We start from the raw sequence: 21,298 nt of genomic DNA on the forward strand, positions 1-21,298 counted from the left end.
TTTTGTTTCCCCTCAATGTGAGTTTCCTGTATACAGACTATGTCAGCATGTAGCATCTTGAGCTGCTCATTAACTATCCTTCATTTTGTAGCGTCATTCAACCCACACATATTTATCGTTGCTAACCGCATGTAAAATATGTATTGCCATCCTGTTCCCACAATTCTATTTTTTTTTTTGCCACCACCCGATAGCTTCCTGATTTGTCAATTCCGGGAAACATCCTTTACAACAAAACTTTTACAATGCAGTGCTTTTACAACGCAGGTTTTACAACGAAAACCATTACAACGCATTGCGCTGGGGGGCGCTCTAGGATAGGGAATAGATTTAATTTACTATCCAACACCTTCCCTAGTGTCCACGGGGACTGGAGTTGGAATAGTAAATTAAACTATTCATATCCAGCACCCCAAAGCGCTATGCGTTGTAAAGGTTTGCGTTGTAAAAACTGCATTGTAACAGCATGCGTGGTAAAAGCATGCGTTGTAACGTCATACATCCGTCAATTCCCAACCTGGGGCTGAACCTGCAAGCCCTTGAACACCCCCAGACGCACCATGAGGTTGAAATTTGCTTTGTCTTAGCAGGTACAGTTGTACTGAATGGAAAGCTGGACACTGTTCTTGTGGATTAGGATGGCATACAATTTTCTTTCTCTAGTGCCCCCTTGAAGCCTTAATTCTGAAGCCCGTATACCTGGTATTGATGAAAAGGCTTAGAAAGGCAAGGATACATTTCAAACCAGACCTATAGGCCTTTTACAATGCATGTTTAAATTATTATTGTGAGACTCTGAAGTGAAAAAGAATCAAGTTACGGAAAAATGTGCTAAAGGTTTTAATTTATTATTTTTCAACCTCTATTATTGTGCAAGGACCATTCCTATCAAGCATAATTATAGATTTGCTGCACCGGCCACGTAATCCATCATCTTCTGCATAACCTGGAGAATTTACAAAAAAACAATGTTTCTGACACAAAGTGCAGTCACCTTTGTTGACTGCTGTATTTAAGGATTAAACTGACACTACTGAGGTGAAACCTTTGCTCAATCAGTATCACAATGTGCAAAAATGATAAAATTGTGATTTAATACTGCTACAAAATGTGCATCATTATGTCATATCATTTCCCTTTCTTGCTTTATAATATAATCAACCTTGCTGCTGGATTTGGTCCTACCCTGCTGCATTATTGCTGTGGCCCTGGTCACAGATGATGCAAAACCAATGCAAGCAGGTGTAAACTGTAGTGAGGATCAACTTTTTAGTGCAGAAATTCCTGTGTATGCCACATTTTACATGAGTTACACCGTTAAATCCCACTGCTATGATTTCACGTAAAGGCAGACCTACTAAACTAACATGATAAGGCTTTGGGTAAAATCCTGGCAGCCAATAAAACCCAATGCAAACAATGAGCAAGCAGAATGCAGCTTGACACTCCCTAAATAGAAGTAGTAGTTTGTGCTTTCGATGGCTGTTTGGCTTCACATAACTATTTACTTGATGGTGTACGAATTTTGTGTAAGACACCCCTGTCATACGTTTGTGCGTGACAATGCTTAGCATCCGTGAACGAACATGGTATACATGCATTTTTTTTTACAGTTTGCACAATGTAGCTCTGCACGGTTTCACGCAGTGCTATGTAGTCCATCTTTTGGTAAATTAGGGTTGAAGAGTATTAGAATGAGTTGGACAATCAGTTCTCTTTGGGTATTTACTATTTTCACATGAATTACAAAAAAACAGAACGATTATTAACCTTTAGTAAATACTGTGCACCTTTTACCCATTCATTTCGTACAGACTAGCCATGCTGTTTCCTCCATGGAGGTTTCCAATTGCTCCAGAATGTATTTGGGACAGACAGCAGGATATGGGGGGAGGTGCTCCGTGGCTCAGTTTCTTGACTTTAACCTCTGTTTTCTAGCCGGGGATTTAAAACACAAAGACCGCAATCTGCATACATTAACACCTTCAAGTGCACGGCCTGGAAAGCATTGGGTTGTAAATACAGGGATTCCTCCCTGTCTGACAAGAGTGGGGGTTTGCATTTCCTTTATTTTGTAAACACCTGCCTAGCAGTGCCTCTGCTTTCAGCGTGACCTTGCTGTACTATTCTTACAGGGAGCTTCATGCCACATTTTTGCAGTTTTTAAATTCTGTAAATAACAGGCTCGTGGTAATTTAACAGTGAGACGGGAAGACCGGGAAACAACATTTAAGACATCTTTTTTTCCCCAGAGGATTGCCATCTAATGATATTGTCCATTATCCATTTAATAACGGACAGCACCTGTCTGTACTTTCAGAACTGTTGAACTTGTTAAAAGTCGCACGCTTTGGTGCATGCTCATGTGTATCTGCATGTTACAGAATTTAATACTCCGTAGTCCCATTTCGTGAAAATAAGAGAATAAAAAAAATAAATTTTACCCAGTGATTGTTAACTGCATATGCAGTTTGCCACATTTAGATTGTTTGGTTTTGGTTATTGAAAGCATTAGTGACTGCTCGGTAAAAATGTGCACCTTTGTTTCTATTCTTTGTGTCTCATTTGCCGTGGGAGGGCTGATTTCACTGGTCTGAGTGCACTTACTGTGAAAATCTAAGTGGAAAAACAGCAGCCATTGAATTCTGTGAGGGGGCCTTGCGGTTTGTTCAAACTTCATACACCACGAACTGCAAGTTTCCTTGCCATCCATTGACAAGGCAGGCTGGCATTAGAGGTATGGGCTTTTCAGATAGCACTCACAGTTTTCATCTTTAAACCACCAGCATTTTCTGTGAACTTCAGGATGCACAGACAATGCTGGTATTGCTTAGCAGCTCTGTAGTAGGTTAGATCATGAAAGTGAGAGGCTAGCCTATGAGATATATGTATGTATATATGTATATGTGTATCTACATGTATATGTGTATATATATATGTATGTGTGTATGTATATATGGGAAACAACCTTTACAACGCAACTTTTACAACGTACTACCATTACAACAAAACTTACAATGCAACATCCATTACATCGCATGCCATTACAACGCATGACACTACAACGCATACCACTACAACGCATGTCATTACAACGCATACTATTACAACGCATAACATTACAACGCATACTACCCTTACACTATCCAACACTTACCCTACTGTTTTCCACCCCCTGGAGTTAGAATAGTAATTTTTTCTTCTACACTATCCAACACTTACCCTACTGTTGCACCCCCCTGGAGTTAGAATAGTAATTTTTACCCCTACACTATCCAACACTTACCCTACTGTTGCACCCCCTGGAGTTAGAATAGTAATTTTTACCTCTACACTATCCAACACTTACCCTACTCTTGCAAACCCCGGAGTTAGAATAGTCATTTTTACCCCTACTCTATCCAATACTTACCATACATGCAATGTAATGTTATGCGTTGTAATGGTATGCATTGTAAAGGTAGTATGCGTTGTAATGGAATGCGTAGTAAAGGTCGTTTTGAAAAATTTGTTGTAATGGCATGCGTTGTAATAGAATACGTTGTAATGGATGTTGCGTTGTAAAAAATGTGTTGTAAAGGTATGCGTTGTAAAGGTATGCGTGTAACGTCATACATCCTGTATATATATATATATATATATCCACAGATCAGGCTCCAAACTCGTAGTCCAATGGCGCTCTTGTCACCGGTGCTGACTTCAAAGCAGAGCCCCGCTTTCGTCTATTCTCCAGAGAGCTATCAATGATAGCATAAGTCAGCACTCAAACAAAGGATATATTTCCCAAATTTTCCTTTTATTGTTCAAAAAGGCAGCATTCCTCGCATAGTACCAACGCGTTTCGCAACGTACTGTTGCTTGATCACGGTAAGGATACAATGTTGCTGTTCTTTCTTATATTTTTCAAAAAAACGGCCTGAGACCCATCAGTATGATCTCACTTCCTGTCCAACAACAGGAAGTAGCTTGGGAGTTGTAGTTTTTACATTAAAAAAACGAGTGTTTGTAGTTCTGACATTGGGGTCAATACAGTCTCTTATTTCTCTATGGATGTGTTAACATAATCAATCAAGTAATACATTTCTGTACATTTCATAGAAAAATGTCAGGGATGACGCTTATTGTATCATAACATTTGTAAAAAAAAAAAATATTTCTCTCTTTTTTTTCCCCATTAAAGTGGGTGTCGGGTGTTCGCCCTCTGGTGGGCACAATTATTTTACCATCTATTCTCCATTCAAAATCTCTCTAGTGAGTATCTCTGTCATACTTGTACATCTATTGAGGCCCTCTAGTGGGCTGATGGTCCTCACCTTAACACCCCCTCAACTCTGCGTTTTAGTTATTTAATTCCCGTTAAGGTTATTTAAGCACCCCAACATACATCCATCTACATTCCTGTAAAGTAACCCTTCTCATATCATTATTATTCCATACTGTTCATAGGGTACTGTGTTATCCCCCAATGTTTCTCATTATTCCCACTCCTTTATATACAGTTTCTCAACACCTCTATTGCATTCTGTCTCTCCTTCCAAAGAAAGACATATATAGAACCTATAAAGAAATTCAGCTGTTAGTCCACATATCTCAGAACAGTAGTAAGTCCAATTGATTATAAATGTACGTAAAGTTCCTCACTCAAATTTAAACCCCAAGGGCTCATCGTTCGGAAGTTTAGAATTTGTCTTGATTCCCTGCATCGTAATTGTTTTTCTTGGTCTCCGCCCCTTTCGTGTGGCAATACACATTCCAGTGCATAAGTTTTTAGGAGTTTCCAGTCGCTGTTGTGCATCAGCTCCATATGTTTTGCAACAGCATTGTTTTTGTCTTTGTTTGCTGTCGCTCTGATGTGCTCAAGGATTCGTAGTTTGAATTGTTTCTTCGTGCTTCCAATATATTTTAGTGCACACGGGCATTCGATTACATATACCACGTGTGTGGTTGTACAGTCTATCAATTGGTTGATCTTCCACAATTTTTTATTTGGTAACATTACTTCTTTTTTGTTAGTAGCAATTTGACAGACCTTACATCGTTGGCATTTGATGAATCCTTTCGTATTCATCCATTGGATTCCCTTCTTCTTTTTTGTTCTGTCCTGGAAATGACTTTGTATCAGTTTGTCTCTCAGGTTTTTTGCTCGACGAAATGTATATATATATATAATTTTTTTTGTTACAAATTGCGCCGCACACACATATATATATATATATATATATATATATATATATATATATACATATATATATATGCCCATACATACATATACTAAACTTGTACTAACCAAACAGTAGCGCACACCATTGACAAGCAGCAAGTTGTCAAATATATTCACTGCCAGTAGCGGCTCGTGGAGGGAGTGCCGCAGGGCGGTGGGGCGGAGGAGAGGCAGGGTGGGGGGTAGTAAACTCTGGCTCAAGGCCTACCGAAATAATGTAAAGAAATAAAACTAATTTCATTGCGTGCGCTGAAACGCATTTGGCGTTTCAGTGCGGGCAACAACATTTGTTTCATTTATTTATTTACATTACTCCGGTCGGCCGTGAAGTGGACATTTACTACCCCCCACCCTTCCCCTCCCACGCCCGCCTCACCGTACCCGAGACACTCCCTCCACGAGCCACTACATTATCAATGTGCGAGCTACTGTTTGGTTAGCACAAGTTTAGTGGTTACCTAGTGATGTTGTGTACAAAATTATAACCCAAGAACCTCTACATTTCTCAGATTGACCCAACTGCAGCCCTCCCTCTGCCATGTTCTGAAACCAGCAATAAGTTAGCCATTTGTAAACCAGGAGCCAACTGGCAATGCAGTCAGCAGGATCCGTATTCATTACGAGAATCAATCATGGTCTTATCTAAGCCAACTAGGGAATTTCACTGTGGATCCCATCAGGCCAGAAAATGCAAGTAGAAAATACATGTTCTCTAATCCACAGCTGGAGGTGTTGACCAATGAGATTGTAAAGCACAACAACGCATCATGGACCACAGTATGTCATGCTTCGAAAGTGACCAAAGTGGAGGACCCACAACCACATGTACCTGAAACTGTGAGAAGAGAAGGTGCATGCTAACATCGATATACCAATAGCCCATAATGTAAGAATAGGATGCCAGCACATGACACATTGCACATAAGTACAATCTAGCAATAATTCTAGAAAGGGAAAATTAGTTTGTGAATCATTACTTTATACTGCAAAACATGCTCTACAACACCTGTGACTAGTGCTTCATGATACCCAGGAGGCAGTGTCTGCTTAATTTGTCAATGGTGAAATGTGTTAGAAGATGCCAGAGAACAGATACCTTGTTGCTAAGTGAACTGGCATGCAGGTTTCAGTTTCATAACAGGCATCAACAAAATCTTGTGGGACCACAGTAAAATCACACAATCCAACAATGGTATGCAACAGATTGCCAGTGGTGTTTTAGCAGGGTGACATTAATTGTATCAGGGATAGCACTTATAACTACAGAACAACAGTATAAAGGAATGTTAGACATATTAAAGGATTAAGGGTGGGCGTAGATCGCGAAGTAGCGCTACGCGAAGCTACGCTAAGTGCCCTTCGCACTACGCGAACTTCACGTAGCACTACGCGAGCTGCGTAGTAGCATGTTCGCACTGTGCAAGATGCATTTTCAATGATTGCACAGTGGGAACAAGCATCCGGCACTGTGCAATCATTGAAAACGGCATCTTTCACAGTGCGAGCTGTAGTTTTCTGCTGCTCAAGTAGATTTTTACTCGAGCGGCAGCTTTCTCAACGCGAACTGGTAGTTTCTCATTGCGAGCGGTCGCGAGCATGCACGACCACTCGCAATGAGAAACCTGACCTCCCCGCATTGAGTGAGTCTTGTCGGGAGGTAATTTTGCTTGCTCGCGGAAGCAAAAAATGACCGCTGCACTACGCTACGCTGCGCTACGTGTTTTCGCACTGTGCTACGTGCAGCTCGCGTAGTGCGAAGTTGCGCAAACTACGCGAGCGTAGCGTAGTGCTTCGCCCAGGGTTATAAAGGATCCGTTCATCAGCACAGACCTTAGGCATCCCCATATGCATGCCCTTTTAATGAATTTCTGACAATGTTTGTTCATAAGTACCACTAGCCATAGGTGCCAACCTTACATGATGTGTAGATGCACACTACTGTGCCAATTACAACTGCTCCATCAGTGTTAACCACTAAGACTACAACTGTGGCAAGCACCTAAAATTACTCATGCCTTAGAGGCCATCAGTCTACCACCTCCATGACGTCCACCATAGTCAACTCAGCTACACCTACGACTTTGTGCCAACAGAAACCACACAGCCCAAGCCACTGTTCAGAGCACTACTGCTTTTGCTGATGCTGGTAGCAGCCTCTCTACAACAACCAATAAAATGACCATTGAAACATCTGGAGAGGTTGAAGTTCAGATTCATCATGGGCATAAAATTCCATTTCTACCTGAAGGTATGGAGGAGGTGGAGGAGAGTTGAGGCAGTGGGGTTGTCAGATGCTCAGGAACACTGAAGGTCATAACACCTCACAGCAGAGGAGCATACAGCTGCCACTTCTCAGGACGAGGCACAATAACCTGCTAACAAAATGCAGGAGCTGACCAAATAACACTCTTAACTACATTAGGTAAACAAGTTAAAATCACATCTGCACTCCCTCCGATCAGGGACACCTTATGAGGGCAGTTACATCACACACATAAGGTAGAGTAGTAAGCTCAATGAATACAGCCCAATAGAGGCACTTCACATTATCCAAAACATGTTGCCTGAACTGACTCGGTGGATTCGTAATGACCTCGAAAGCATCCACTGGCTCTGCTTTGAACAGTTTAACCAACCTTTTGGAGAGGAGGAGATGGGCTTATAATGTATGATGCGCTTTACAGTAAGCAACGTAGCATCCACTGAATTGTCCACATTCTCCTCACAGGCCTCACCGTAGAGAGGAATGAAAAATTCGGCCTTTAAGGGGCAACATTCAGGAAATCATGGGAAGGCTTCACACAGCAAGATGGAATAGGCCATGATTTATTTTTAGATGTTTTGGTTTGCTGCATTTACTGATCTTTAAACTACAGAGGTGTTCATATGTTTTTAGAGTGCACTCTTTATGACATGTGTTTCGGGGTATAGTTTGACCATTAAACGTTTATGCACCAGTGCACCTCTCTGCTATTTAAAGGGAGCATATATGATTTTGGGCAAATGTTATGCAGGCTTAATCGACGTTAAATACCAAATATAAGATTCACAAATTTTACATATTGCAATTTTTTGGCTTGTTATCCATTTTGAGTAACTTTTGTCTCACCCAATATGTCAACTTGGCTCAGGCTAGGATTATACCATTGGATTTATGACGTGACCGAGCGTAGCCCCTGCCAGTTCACACCACAGGCACCACTCTCTACAATCCTAGTCACCTGTGCCAAATTCTGAGGCATCATCAGAGTGTTGGAGTAGCACCTGCGAGAGAGGCCCGTCACAGGCAGCACAGGCAAAAACCCTCCACTCAATCAACAAAAAAGAGTGGCGTTGTTCCTGTCTGCTGGATCCCTGTCCGTTTTCATACATTGCAGGTGGTAAGAAAACCTGCTCCAAATTAATTACTGCTCTGAATCCCATGTTTTATTTTATAGAAGGCTCTAAATCTCACTTTCTTTGTTCACAGCAGATGGGAAATTAGAGGCTGCTCCTCATAGTTGTTAGGTAATTCACATTCCTGTTGTATGGCAAAGGCAAAGTCTCTTCCTTCAGCTTTGTAGGAGGTTATGGACCTCTCTTGCTATTTCTGAAGAGTTGGTCAAGAAGTCTTTGGGTCTTAAAGACCCGTCTCTCCATCACCTTATGTATCGGAAGATGGAAAGTTCCAACTCATGGTTTGTTACAGCTGGTATATACCCCTCTGGGGGCTCCAATTTATCTCTTGGTTCATGGCTTGTTGTAAACCACTGTTGCCCCTTTTGTTGTTTAGTAGCACAACCGGTTCCCACAGAATAACAAACATTACCTATATTCTGTTATGGCTAGCATGGCTTCCTACAATATGCCATGAATTACCACCATTATTCTAGGGTCTGGTGTATCACTCAAGCACACAGACACACTACTCTGCCCTCATCCCATCACCCACCACGGGACAGCCAGTACATTTTTGGGATAGTTGCCCATCAAAGTTAGTGAAGAATGCTCTTAGTAGAATGGATATTCTACTTAATCAAAAACATATGAGTCAGCGGGAAAAACCATGATATGGTTTAGTATCTGATGAGCCCATAACAAGAGTGAAACCGGTCTGGACTATTTTCATTTCAATTTAGTGAAGGAGTTCCATCTTTAACAGGGCACCATTTTCTGGTTTAATTTCCCACAAAAACGTTTGCTTGCCTTTCTCTGTTGCTGAACAAAAGGATTCAGTAGCCCCTTTGAGGAAGCCTAGTTGTATGCCCAACATACACCAACATATAAAATTTGGACTCCTCAAATATGTTTATGTTAACATTGTGGAAGACTCCTATAATTAAGGGGGCATAATTAGAGTTGTTTATTCACATTAAAAGACAGCTGAATGTCAGCTTAAATGAAATTATCTACTCTTACACAATGAACATACCAGCTCAGTTTCGGAACTCAATTTGTTCGACTCATCAACGCTGTCTAAGTCCCTTGTAGTTAACCTGGGCAATCGTGGGAATGTGCTTATTTTCCATGAAGAAAGCAATGTTTACGAACTCCTGTATTGCACCCAAATATAAAATGTGGCTCCCTGATATATTTTTCCTCTGTATTAAACTCTCCCATGTTTTACATAAGCACATTTTGCTTTTGTCTGTTTTCCCGTTAAAAGGCAGTCATATCATACCACTGCCAATGTGGTTGTTTTATACTCTTGCACAAAATGACAATCCGTCTCACTCTGGAAATCCAGCTGTGTGTTCCACTTATAGAACTTGTTCTCCCAAACACAGCAAAAGTTTTAACTTTGTTGAACAAAGTTTATGCATGTAATACAATAGTTTATGGAGTGTGAGCCAAGGTTGCTCGAATGAGCCTTAAGTGCAGGTAGAAGAAACACTATGAGAGGAGAAAGAGTTTGGAAGGAGATGCTCTTTATTCTACCGAATTCTAGACACGAAACTAACAAGGATGTACCAGTCCTTACATCTATTTCTCCAATATAATATACCAAGAGGGTCAGAAAGAATCAGTACTGGGAGTTTCTTACAATCAGAAATGCAGTTTTGTCTTCGACACGGAGACTAGTTCATAAGGTGGTGGCTAGAAAAGCGAATTAGAACTCAGATATTTAGATTTCCAGGAAAGTGTCAACCTTCATGGATGAACTCCGTTCAATTCAGTTATTGCTGCAGTTGAAGTTGTATTATAAAATCAGTGAGATTATTCCAATCTAGCTCCTACAGAGACTTGAATACCACTATTATCACATCACGTCATCCCATGCGTATTTATAAAGCGCACAGTCAAGGTTGGGGGTATCTTGGTGCTGAATAACAATTGTTTTTTGTTACCCGAGTCAGGGGTGCTCATTTGATCAACTGTGGAAGAATGCAAGTCTAAGTGCAACGCCAGGATTCAAACATGTGAGTGTGTGGTCAAACACAGATCCCTTCTGTTGACATATATGTTTACTAAGCCACCAGACTAATACTATATATTTCTTCTGGGTTTTCAAAATAAAAATAATTGTACACATCACTGTGGAGTCTTGAACAGGTCTATAATCCCACACTATCACTGTGAGGACTTGAACATCACTGTGTTCACACACTATCTCTGTGGGGACTTGAACATCACTGTGTTCACACACTATCTCTGTGGGGACTTGAACATCACTGTGTTCACACACTATCACTGTGAGGACTTGAACATCACTGTGTTCACACACTATCTCTGTGGGGACTTGAACATCACTGTGTTCACACACTATCTCTGTGGGGACTTGCACATGACTGTGTTAACACTATAATCATACACCAACTCTATGGGGACTGGACATCTCTATAAACACACACTATCTCTGTGGGGACCTGGGCATTCCTATAATCTCACACTATCTTTAGGAAGAATTGAAATGATTACTATCACACATAGGTCTGTGGGGACCTGGGTATGTCTATAATTTCACACCATCTCTGTGGGGACCTTAGCATCAATATACATTAACTTTCTGGGGACTTTAATAGGGCTGTCATCACATACTACCTCTGCAGGCACATCAACATGTATATCATAAGACTGTTTCTAGAGGTACTGGAACTCGACAGTTATCACATACTTTCTCTACAGGTCTAAAATCACTATTTCTGTGGGGCATGTCGGCATTTCTATTATCACACACTATCACTTTTGGGACCTGGGATTCAATATAATCACACAATATCTCTGCATCACTTGAGCAAGACTGTTCTCACAAACTATCTATGCAGGCACCTGGGCATCACTATAATCACATACAACTCTGCAGGGAACAGTGTATGACAATTATATGACACCATCTCTCCAGGAACCTCAACATTACTATCATAACACTATGTAGAGACTTGAACATGCCTAATCACACACGATTGCTGCAGAGATGTGAACATAAATAATCACACACCATCTATGAGGGGAATTGAACCCAAATATAGTCACACATTATGTCTATGGGGACTTGAGAGTGACTATAATTAAATGTCATATCTGTGGGGATACTGTAATGACACTATTACTGGATGAATGTCAGCATGGCCATCATCATACACTATCTCTATAGGGATTTGAACACAACTATCATATTACTCTCTATGTGGGGACATTAATCTGATTATAATCACACACTATCTGTGTGGGGACCTGGGCATCCAAATAACCACACCCTATCCCTGTGGGGATCTGGGCATCCTTATACTCACACACTATCTCTGTGGGGACCTGGGCATTGCTATAATCATGCACTATATCTGTGGGGAAATGGGCATCCCTATAATCAAACACTATCTCTGTGGTGACCTGGGCATCCTTAAACTCACACACTATCTTTGTGGGGACCTGGGCATCGTTATGCTCACACACTATCTCTGTGGGGACCTGGGCATTGCTATAATCACACACTATCTCTGTGGGGACCTGGGCATCGTTATGCTCACACACCATCTCTGTGGGGACCTGGGCATTGCTATAATCACACACTATCTCTGTGGGGACCTGGGTATTGCTATAATCACGCACTATCTCTGTGGGGACCTGGGCGTTTGCTATAATCACACACTATCCCTGTGGGGACCTGAGCATTGTTATACTTACACACTATATCTGCGGGGACCTGGGCATCCCTAGAATCACACACACTATCTCTGTGGTGACCTTTGCATCCCTATAATCACACACTACATCTGTGGGGACCTGGTCATCCCTATAATCACACACTATCTCTGTGGGGACCTGTGTATCCTTATAATCACACACACTCTTTATGGGGACCTGGGCACCCCTATAATCACACATTATCTCTGTGGAGACCTGGGCATCCCTATACTCACACACTATCTCTGTGGGGCCCTGGGAATCCCTACAATCACACACTATCTCTGTTGGGACTTAGGCTTCAATATGATCATACAAATCAAATACCATCTTTTGAACATCACTATAATCACAAGCTATCTCTGTGGGACCTGGGCATTTCTCCAATAGAACTTTTTCAACATAAACTACAGCATGACTATCATCATACACAAAAACAATATTTGTGGTCACCAATATATTACTATTATCAGACATTATCTATTGGAGGATTTGAACAAGACTATATTCACACAATATCTGTGTGAAAATCTGGGCATCCGTTTAGTGACTTACTATGTCTTGTGATTTAAACATAACTATCAGTATGCACTATGTTTATGGGGACTGGAAAGTAACTATCATTACACACTATATATGTGGAGAGCTGGCATTAATATAATCATGCAGTGAATATGACTATCATCACACACTCTTTGTCAGCTCCAGAACATTACTATAATCTCATGTCAATTCTCTGTGGGAACTGTTAATGAACAGCCATACGAACATGATGCCAATTAGTGAAGTTGATGAAAAAGTACTAGGTGGTCAGATGGCAACTTGGTTTTGCCACCTGACCACATTGAAGGATCTTCGGCTCTATGTGTTGTTTTCATGGTCCATAAAGTTTGTGAGCACTCAGCAGTAGGCTAGATATCTGTGGATACCTATCCATGCATGTGATACGCTATTATTTTCTGCTGAGAAATGTGTTATGATGAAAATTCCGGTTCTGTGTGCTCCTAGGACACAATAAACTATTCATATTTAACTAAACTGTCATGTATTTTAGGCACAGCACTGAAAAATAACATTTAGCCATTTGATTATGCATGTATTCAATCACAAATGATAATTACTGAGTAAGTCCCCACAAGGATGGTAACACATGTTCAAGTCCCCACAAAGATGGTTCTGTGCGCGTGATTAAATAACAACATATTTGCAGAATTGAAGTAGGATCCAGTATTAGGATTTTTTTCTTAATATTTTTCTGTTATTGGTATATTTTTAAAACATTGGGAAGTGTTAGTCCCCACAAGGCAGGTGAAAACACATAGTCCCCACAAGGATGGTAACACGTGTATGTGTGTGTGTGTGTGTGATGTGTGTTTGTGTTACTATCCTTGTGGGGACTTGAGTATGATAACACACTCACGCTGTGGGGACTTGATTGCACTGTGGGGACCTGAACCCAAGTCCCCACAAGGTAATGTCTTCCAAATGATTGGAAATGACTTCAAAAACATCTGTGCCAATTTTTACAACTTTTTCAAAAATTGCCTTGTGGGGACCTGTGTTTCACCAAGTGTGTTTATTTTCTTTGCTCGCTCTGCCCCTGTAGACAGGAGGTGGTACTGCAGCCTTAAACACACTTAGCATATTAAACACACTTCAGCAATTGGATCCTATTTAGCAACACAGAGGACAGTGATTTTAAACATCCATATTTATCAGAAAACAGAATATCTTAATACAATGACCTTTTTAATTGTATGCAACCTTTTTTCCAAAGTTATAAACCACACAAATAGAAGCATGTGGGTCATATTGCATTATTTCTTAATTATAATGAATTATATTCAGATAGTTTCATTAACAGTTATTTGCTGCGCAAAAATGTTTCTTTATCTAAGCTGCCATTTATTTCATTCTGTGATGTGAAATGAGAAGCTGCCTAAAACGTGATGAAAGCATATTTTCATTTGTAGTTGTAAAAGAATTACAAAGCTGTAAGCATTTTTTCTTTTGTTTTGTGACAGTATAGTTTGCAAAAGTGCAATTTCAGGAACACATAAAACGATCTTTCTAATCCCATTTAAGTTTCATAGGAATAACCAAGAATTAATTCCAATTGGGTTCCTGTACATGCAGTTAAAATCGGCATTTTCAGGAATGAAGTGAAACCAGTCAGGCTGTTCGAGGCCAAGGTCAATTTGCATGTGAAAGCTTAGGAGCAGCTCGCTCAAGGTGCCGTAATTGCTCTGTTCAAAATGAAAAGCCTGTCATCCCCTCCTCCCACGGCCTCAGGTTGAAAGGCACCCATCACCTTTGACTGCAAGGAGGCGGCTAACTCCTTAACTCCCTTAAGCATTTTCAGCCGTGTCCTGCTTCAGAACGAATAACTAGAGCATCAACCCAGTGGGTATTTCTCTGTTCTCACATGTTAACATTAAGCTATTGGAAAGTTATCCACTCTTAGGGAAGTCAATGAAACTCGGGGAACTGCATACTCATTTAGCTCATTATTTTTGTATTTATTTTTCAGTTTTATGGATCGCAAACTTGACCCGAAGGTACTAGAGTGCTTAAAATGAGCACCATTTACATTACAGATGGACACATTTGTCTTAGAGGCACAGGGAGATTAAGCGATTTGCCCAGAATTTTGAACCGTTGCAGAGACTCGAACAGGATTCAACCGTTCCAAAGTCAGCAGTTTTGGCCATGACAACAATTCATCTCACCATCAGATTATTCATTTTGTTGTATTAGCAGAATAAGATCAATAGGGAATATGTTGAATGGTCAATGCAGGCGATTATTATTTTTGCAACTTGTGCTATTGTGTATTGCATATAACAACGCAATTCAAAGTTTGAAAACTTCTACCCTTCCCTGATATACCTGAAATACCTAAAAGGCCACGCCACCTTTGTTCCAGTGACAGAGCCCTTAGGGCACCCACACACTAGAAGGTGTACATTTTTGTAAAATGAGTGAATAACAACATTTAGGGGGATATTTACAAACATTTTGCGCTGGTTTAGCGGCACCAAAGTGATCCTAAGCAGTGCAAAATGTTGTTTTCCTATTTACTTTCCAGCGCAAAACTTGTTTTGTGTTGGAAAGCACCCTCTAAGTAGCGCAAAGCACTACCTTGTACTACTTTGGGCCGAGTGGGCGTTCCATGGGTGGTACATGGGCGTTCCAGTGCAACCACCTATGCCTTTTGACGCAAAACCATATTTACAAAGATTTGTAAATATGGTTTTGCACCAAAAGTTAACACCTCTTCAAAGGAGGCACTAACAGGAGAAATGCTTTCATTTCTCTGTGCTTTTCTGACTTTGTATGCGTGCTGCACATTGCAGCAAGCATGCAAAGTGGGAAAAGCTAAGCATCCTGCCTAGCATAGTGTTTTGGACAGGTAGGGTACCCTTCCTGTACAAAATCTATGCTAGACTCACAGACACACCCTAGCCCTACAATGCTAAGGTGCGTGCATGGTGCACGGCAGCTGAAATCAGCGCCGACGCAAGGGAAAGGGGAAGAGTGCCATCTCTCTGAAGATATGGCACTCTCCTGCGCCCTCCCTGTCACACAAGGCAGCGCAGCCTCGCGGGGGGCTGCACTGCTTTGCACATTTTTTTTGTAAATCCCCCCCATAGTGACATATTCATTTCAGAAAGAAAATATGAGAACCAGATTTCTCTCTCAGCATACATCTTTAATCTGCTGCTATGATCTTGGGACAATGACCCGTACAGGATCTCAACTAAGTAGCAATTTTGAAACTTGCAAAGCACCTGATAATGCTCTGCTTTTCCTTGCGCCAGGAACAGTAGTTTCTTGGGTTGCTTTCACTATTTATGTGCCAGTGTCCATCTATACTAGGCTTTTCTGCCCATCACTTTCAGTAGTAACCATAAACATAAATTTAATGACACTGGCAAAAATTATGCAAATCCTGTATGTTGTACTACACACTTTTTTCAAAGTACACCATTTCTTATAGTGTTGCCAATGTAAGACTGGTTTATGCAGAAAATGAAGGCAGTCTAATATCTGAGGCATTAGAAGAGGTGAAAGAGTAGGAAAAACAGGTTTTGTCTGCATAAATGTCTTAGCAAACACAAACAAGCAGATCACATCCCTAAGGGAGGTGGGGTAAAGCAACAAAAGGAGAGGACCAAATTCAGAACCTTGATGGACACCAGCTGGTAGTTAGGGGGGTGGTGAGAGGATTTGATGGATTGCCAGTCCACAGACCAGCCAAATAGGTAGGAGAACCAGTTCAATGTCGAGCCTATGAAGCTTAGGGACCTTAGAATGTCAAGTAAGGTAGGTGGTTAATGGTGTCAAGTGTGGCAGAGAGTCCAGGACTATGATAGCAGTAGGATGATTTCATTAAGTTAGCTATGTGAATGAGGCTAATTTAAGTGGAGTGGAGGGCTCAGAATCCCATCTGGAAAACATGGAGCAAGTTGTAAAAATTGAAGGTGGTTGAAGACTAGACATTAGATTTTTGGGAAAAGGAGGGCAGAAGACACATTGGATGGGGATGCAGGGTTTGCTGTTTTTTTGTAAGGGCACCTCCATCACAGTTTTAAAGTATGAGGGGTAAGTACCAGATACGAAAGAGTGAGGAATATGGATGTCAGGATGTCAGACAGAATCATACTGTAGAAGTTCGAGCAGGAAGTTTTATGTTTGTGGATTACAAGGTTAAAAAGCTCACAAAGCGTTACTATATTTGAGTATCGGAGAAAGGTCCGGAGGTTTGTAAAGGCAAAGTCACAAAGTGCGCAAAGAGAAGTTAGTGAGGTTAGGGTTTATCTGAAAGTGATTTTTGATGAGAAACTGGTTGCATAGTCTGATGCAGAGAGTAAAGATGCAGGAATAGCTGTTCTAGGAGGAGCAAGAAGGTCTTGGGTGTAAGTGCCTGTCTGATTTCGGAAGGAGACAGATTTATCATTGTTACGCATTCTAAATAGCTTGTCCAGTGTTTCTTAGTATGTATGTAGGTTTTGATTAGTCTTGTTCGCCTGCCATCTAGAGATGAGTGTTCTTTGTGCTGCCTTGCCTTACTTTTTTTCATGGCTTTTTAAATCCACAATGGATTTTGCATTTCGACTGTGCCAAATAAGTGATGCAAACCCCAAAACAATATCTTAGTTAATCTGGGCCTGGATATTGTATAAATCCATCTCTGAGATAAGCGTGTGGTGATGATGCAGTCATTTATTAATTACTGCATAAAAAATTGATTTTCACCCCTAAATGAAGGACACTCATAGGCAATGGATGAAGGACGTCTTTGGTTAAATGATAAGCCAATCAATTTAAAGAATATAAGGTTTAGAAGATCTTCAAGCCCGGTTCTGCATTTCATATTTGGTTTGTGCACAAAAATCGCTGGTTCTAAAAGTAAGACATGCTATTGCATACAGAAATACACTTTCACAGCTAAAAACGTACCACTGTTGCTGTTACCAGTCAGGTTTTTAATGAATCTTAAAAATGAAACAGTATAAATAGGGGTGTTTCAAATTCTAACCCAGCCCTTTCTACGCATAATAGTGAGTCGACAACCTCCCAGTTTTCGTGAATTAATTAAGTGAGACACAGTCAATGGACTAATTGGTACAGAACCTTCGGTCACACATTATTTCATTACCAGTCTACAATTAAAAGCAAGAGCCCATAAGTCAAAAACCCAAAATGTAGCCTTACTGTTGTTTGACACACACATATATGCACGGATATTTGGGTGAATGCTTCCTGTCCGTGATCAAGGCGGGAAATGCCGAAACATGTAGGACTAAGGGAAGCTTGATGTGCGGCAACACTCTGAATAAAGGTGCTTCTACTTAAAAGTGGGCCTCTTTTTCTTGCCTTCGTGAACCGAATTCTGCGGGCTTCTCCGTGCCCGTCCAAGATGCCGCCCTGAAGGGTCTGGGGCTCCCCAAACGGGGGCTTGTGTTTTGGACTTAAATGAGGGAGCCTGATCCACCTACTGCAGCCAAACCTACTGAGGAGAAGCTACGATAGCGAAAACAACTGCAGTAGCGGAAGGGATTTGGTGGGGCTGACTTCCCCATCGATCGTGTTAAGTTTGGAGCTGGTTTTTCAGGTGATGGAACAATTTACAACATGTTACTAAATACCTGCGTGACTGTGTCTTCCACTTGGAGATATTTGACAAAGATGCAGCATTATGGCGAAAACATTTCGAACTTTCGTAAAAAATGCGAACACAGTGCTTTTTTTGAACTTACCAACATTTGTGCTGCATTATGGGAGATTGAGGCATCAGCAGTCACGTGCCCATGAATGTACTTATAATGCCTGCACGGATATTTGGGTGAATGCTTCCTGTCCGTGATCAAGGCGGGAAATGCCGAAACATGTAGGACTAAGGGAAGCTTGATGTGCGGCAACACTCTGAATAAAGGTGCTTATACTTAAAAGTGGGCCTCTTTTTCTTGCCTTCGTGAACCGAATTCTGCGGGCTTCTCCGTGCCCATCCAAGAGGCCGCCCTGAAGGGTCTGGGGCTCCCCAAACGGGGGCTTGTGTTTTGGACTTAAATGAGGGAGCCTGATCCACCTACTGCAGCCAAACCTACTGAGGAGAAGCTACGATAGCGAAAACAACTGCAGTAGCGGAAGGGATTTGGTGGGGCTGACTTCCCCATCGATCGTTTTAAGTTTGGAGCTGCTTTTTCAGGTGATGGAACAATTTACAACATGTTACTAAATACCTGCGTGACTGTGTCTTCCACTTGGAGTTATTTGACAAAGATGCAGCATTATGGCGAAAACATTTCGAACTTTCGTAAAAAATGCGAACACAGTGCTTTTTTTTAACTTACCAACATTTGTGCTGCATTATGGGAGATTGAGGCATCAGCAGTCACGTGCCCATGAATGTACTTATAATGCCTGCACGGATATTTGGGTGAATGCTTCCTGTCCGTGATCAAGGCGGGAAATGCCGAAACATGTAGGACTAAGGGAAGCTTGATGTGCGGCAACACTCTGAATAAAGGTGCTTCTACTTAAAAGTGGGCCTCTTTTTCTTGCCTTCGTGAACCGAATTCTGCGGGCTTCTCCGTGCCCGTCCAAGAGGCCGCCCTGAAGGGTCTGGGGCTCCCCAAACGGGGGCTTGTGTTTTGGACTTAAATGAGGGAGCCTGATCCACCTACTGCAGCCAAACCTACTGAGGAGAAGCTACGATAGCGAAAACAACTGCAGTAGCGGAAGGGATTTGGTGGGGCTGACTTCCCCATCGATCGTTTTAAGTTTGGAGCTGCTTTTTCAGGTGATGGAACAATTTACAACATGTTACTAAATACCTGCGTGACTGTGTCTTCCACTTGGAGATATTTGACAAAGATGCAGCATTATGGCGAAAACATCTCGAACTTTCGTAAAAAATGCGAACACAGTGCTTTTTTTGAACTTACCAACATTTGTGCTGCATTATGGGAGATTGAGGCATCAGCAGTCACGTGCCCATGAATGTACTTATAATGCCTGCACGGATATTTGGGTGAATGCTTCCTGTCTGTGATCAAGGCGGGAAATGCTGAAACATGTAGGACTAAGGGAAGCTTGATGTGCGCCAACACTCTGAATAAAGGTGCTTCAACTTAAAAGTGGGCCTCTTTTTGGTATATATATATATACACCCAAGTGTAGTCTTTAGCACCTCCGCTCTCGCGAGTGAAATAGACCACGCAACTCCAACGAAAAGATTCTTGGCAATAGATTTTAATTCAGTAGAGCCACCAGATCCGACGCGTTTCGGCCATCCGCCCTTGTTCACAGATCGTCAGACAAATCAGTCTCCACAACTTAAATAAAAAATTTTTGCGGTAGTATTCCGCATTTTTTTCAAACACCCCACGTGATCATAGAGATGGAGGACACACTACAATGCATAGGTATAGCAGTCTGTGTTTAAATTTTTCTAAACCCTCCGATAGTGTATTCAAATTTCATAAGCATTAGTAAAACTTCATGTACAATGCAAACGGTTCAAAAATAAATGTAACCCACTAAGTACAATGACATAAAATACAATGTATATTCTATATTGTATAAAAAACGGGGGATTATGTCCATGAAATCTAGACAGTTTTAAAGGTGATCTCAGGCCCAATGGAAATGACTAAGAATGACTGAATTATCTGCATGAATGCAAATAGCCTATTTCTTAAAAAACAAATGTATAGAAACTTGATCATAGTTTGCTTAAAAAACATAGTATATGTACATGTCGCATGCGAAGATAAGTGCAAATAAGCAGTTCACACGAATGTGCAAATTTTCGCAATAAAGTGCCAATAATATTGTGCAAAATATGCAATACATGTAAACAATAAATCTCTGTGCAAAATTAGGCAATAATAGACTTGTATACTCGTATTGTTGAAAAGCAATTATATAAACTCTGTAATCTATCCATCTAAATATAAATTATAAAATCAGTCATGTTGGACACGGCCTCGTGGCGTGGGCCTACCCCTCCCACATGGCGGCCCCCGGACGACATCGGGCCGCCATCAAGCTGCTGTCGACCCCCCTGACACGAACAGTTCCGAACCCGCAAGAAGGGCCGCCCCCTGGCAACCTACGGCTCTCCCTCTCCCTAGTCCCCGGCGGACCCTGCTCGCCAACGCCGCCGGTCCAGCCACCATGCCTGGCCCCATCTCTGGCCCGACTCCATCTTGGGCCTATCACGTCCCGAGCACGTGGCCGCCGCCACCCGGGCCCCGGCCCCAGCGAAGCCCCGACATCGGGGCACCAAGATCCTCCCAGGGGGTCGAGTGGCCACTTGACAGATCCGAAAGGCGGGAAGTTTCGATGGCCCTCCAGCCGTCCCCGGACGCCTGGTATCGCTCGCCCTCCAGCTTCCCTGGGCGCTGGCTCCACCCCCCTGCTGGGTGTCTGGACACCGTCATCCCGGCCCCTCTGACCCCCAGG

Source organism: Lissotriton helveticus, chromosome 8, assembly GCF_964261635.1.
Source record: "Lissotriton helveticus chromosome 8, aLisHel1.1, whole genome shotgun sequence".
Classification (NCBI taxonomy): Eukaryota; Metazoa; Chordata; class Amphibia; order Caudata; family Salamandridae; genus Lissotriton; species Lissotriton helveticus.